Genomic DNA, 3,612 nt, shown 5'->3' on the forward strand with positions numbered 1-3,612 from the left:
GCAATTTGGTTTTATCTCTCTAGAGAACCCTGTCTAACACACCCCCATCACACCCCCTTCTAAGAACTCAGACAGGGCAAACCCTAGGAAGCAGTTCTACTCCGACACACACGGGGGTGGGGGGTGGGGGGGCCTAACACGTCTGTCTCCAACTCCCACAAAACCAAACCCACTGCCATGGAGTTGATTCCAACTCCTGTGACCGGTAGGAGCGCCAAGGCTGTCCATATTGATAGAAGGGGAACCACCACAACTTTCTCCCTCGGGGCGATGGGAGGGTTCAAATGGCAGGTACAGCAGCTAGCAGTCAAGTACTTTAGCCCTGGTTCCAGCAGGGCTCCACTCTTGCTTCAGACCCTGCCCAACCCCTGGCCCAGGCCCCTTCCCCTGGAGGCAGGCACTAGATCTCTCTCTCTGCCCCTCCGCTGAATTTCTTTCTTCCTCTGCGCAGTCTAGTTTCATGCAGGCTCATCTTGACAGGGCTCTGCCGGGCCTCTGGGTCTCTCTCTCAGAGGAAGAAGGGGACTCCAGGAGGTCACCAGAGAATGTTCAGGAAACTTCCTCTGCTTCTGCCCCGGGGTTGCTGTAAAGATCCCTCTCAGGGAGACCAGGAAATGGACGCTTTCGTTCAGAAACTTAACTGAGTACATGCTGAGCGCCTTCTGTATACTACGTTCTGCGTGGCAGCGTGTTAGTGTGGGTAAGACGTGGTCTCTGCCCTCCAGGGAGGTGGATGGTGCTATGCAAGACAGAGGAGGCCATTCGGGGACAAGCTAGGGACAGGTCTGAAGAACAATCAAGTTGCTACATGCACCCCCAACCTCCCTGTTCTCCTGATTTTGCTTCCCGTCAATATCCTACCCTCCCAGTTTCCACAGCATGGCCGGCCTTCTCGTGGCTCAGGCTCCGAAACGCACAGGGAGGACGAAGGGACTGGTGACTGGGTGTCATCGCCAGGAATTCGCAACAGTCAGAACTTCAAGCTGGCCTGCCTGATGGTGGAGTTTCAGGCCAAGAGGACAAGCTTTTTGGCAGGGGAGGGAATATACTAGTCCCTTGGTGCCCTTGGGAGCCGTGGTGGACACAGTGAGTTACACATTGGGCTACTAACCACAAGGTCAGCAGTTCAAAACCACCAGCAGCTCCTCATGAGAAAGACGAGGCTTTCTACTCCGGGAAGCCCACAGGGGCAGATCGACCTGCCCTTGGGTCGCGATGAGTTGGCATCACCTCTCATAGCAGTGAGCTTGGTTTGGCATCTTGGGATCTTCCTGCACTCAAATCTTCTGGCACCAGGATATCCTACCAGGATGTCCCAGCCAGAGTGCTCTTTGAAAGAGAAGATGGTGAGACTGCATCTTACGTGCACTTTGGACATGTTGTTAGGAGGGACCAGTCCCCGGTAGAGGGGCAGTGACAAAGAGGAAGGCCCTCGGAAAACGGATGGAGCCGGTGGCTGCAACCGTAGGCGCTAACCCAAGAACAGCAGGAGGATGGTGCAGGAGCAGGCGGTGATTCGTTCTGTGGCACACAGGAGCGCTGGGAGTGGCAACTGCTGTCTCCATAGCACTGAATGGGAATAATGTCAGGGACAGGGCATGGGTCAGGGAGGGGATGTTAAGACGTGCCATGCCACCCCACAGTTCGGCAGAGAATTTAACTCGGGGTTGTAGAGAGTATGGTCATTCTTGCTATGATGGCTTTTGCAAAGCTGCTCTAAGCTCATCTCTGCCCCCACGCCCAGTCCCTGCAGGAACTGTCACCCACTGCAGGCTCCTTCATGCCCCAGCTCCCAAGCATATGGCCCTGCCCTCGTCCTCAGCTCTCCCGCCCAGCTCGGAGCTCACGTCTGTGCTGTCCAACTCGGAAGCCAAAGCCGCATGGAACCTCTGCTCGCTTGCACGGTGATCGCTCGGAATCAAGGTTTGCTGCTAAGCGGGAAAAGGCACCCTGGTGCTACAGTGGGTTCAGCATTGGGCTGCTAACTCGCAGGTTGGCAGTTCCAACCCGCTGGGCACTCTACAAGACAGACGAGGCTGTCTGCTCCCGCAATGATTTGCAGTCGTGGAAACCCTAGGGAGCAGTTCTACTCTGTCTTACTGGGCCACTCACCTTCTCACGACCTGATTCTGATTCATAGTGGTCCTTTGGGACAGGGTAGAATGCCCCTGTGGATTTCCAAGACTATATAACTCTTTTGTCGGGGCAGGAAGCCTTGTCTGTCCCCTGAGGAGCAGCTGGTGGTATTGAACTGCTGACCTTGACGTTAGCAGGTCAATGCATAACCACTACCCCACTAGGGCTCCCATAGGGCCTCGAGGAGTCTGAATTGCCTCGATGGGATTTGGGTTAAGTGGAAGATACAGCCAATTTGCGAGGACTCAGTACAAGAAAGGAATGTCAAAGGCAGCATTGATGCTATGCTGAGACCATATTAATTTGGATAGATGGAGTTCAACCCAACAGGCTATTTAAAAGATCCCACCTGTTTCTTTTCACTTTAAGAAAGAAAACGATGGAAGAGCCAGGCGCTGCCCACCTCCAGAGAGGGCCTGCCCCAGAGGCTCTCCCTAATGGAGGCTTCCTCCTGGGCCAAGGTGCACCTTCCACCAACAGACCACGGGAATGAGGGAGGGCAGGGGGACTGGATGGGACAAGCCTCTGTGTTCCAAACATGCATGAGAAGGTCCCAGGAGTTCGGTCACCCCATGAGGCAGGAGGGGTGGCCTCTGGCCCTTCCCAAGCTCCCCACTGGCTTCCCTCTGGTGTCTCCCTTTGTGCCCCCTATCCACTGACCCCTACAACTGCCCTCTGCCCCCTGTGCCCCTCCTCCAACCCCACCTGCTCCTTGCTGCCCACAGATGAAACCCAGACATCTTAGTCCCATGGACAAAGCCCAACACACCCGGATCACAACCAAAGTCCTCCCCGCCGTGGGATTCCAGACCTGGCCAGTCCACTGGCCACCCAGTCAGACGCTGTCTGCACTCCCAGCCTTTGCTCCTGCTGATGTGACAGGCCCCAGGCCCCCTTCCTGCTAGCTCCCTCTTGCATGTGCACCAACATTGCACTGGCCCTCAGAGTGGAGCCCAAGGCCCTTTCATAGCTGCCTGCAAGGAGCCACCAGGCTCTAGACAAGGGTGAGAAGTCTCTGGGTCAGAGGGGGCTCCAGGCCAGCATTGGTGGAAGGCGTGGTGGTGAATCCCAGGATCGATAAGACCCTCGGGAAGGTGGCTGTGAGCAGTCCTCTGAGACTCCCAGCCTCACTCTGAATGGCCTGGGCAGCTACAAGAGCCTGGAACTTCCTCTCCTCCTGGCCTCCAAATCCCACCTGGCTCATGAGACTAGACACGCGCACACGCACACTGGCAACCTCACACCAGACACTGTGGCTCTCCCAGGCCAGGTGCCACCTCCTCCCAGGGGTCGGCCTCATGTACCAGTCCGCTGCTTTCAGGATCAGAACCCCAGGCCTTGAGGCCCCTGCCCTTTAGGGAAAGAAGCCCCTCCTCTGTCATCGGGTTTCCCACCCTCCTGGTGGCCCAGATAGGTTGACGGTGAGCCCACGTGTCAGGAGAGATGGCGGCCCCTCCATATTGCCCCCACGGGAGG

Source organism: Echinops telfairi, unplaced genomic scaffold (assembly GCF_000313985.2).
Source record: "Echinops telfairi isolate 266 unplaced genomic scaffold, ASM31398v2 ScPeMD7_7458;HRSCAF=8496, whole genome shotgun sequence".
In the NCBI taxonomy this organism is placed as follows: Eukaryota; Metazoa; Chordata; class Mammalia; order Afrosoricida; family Tenrecidae; genus Echinops; species Echinops telfairi.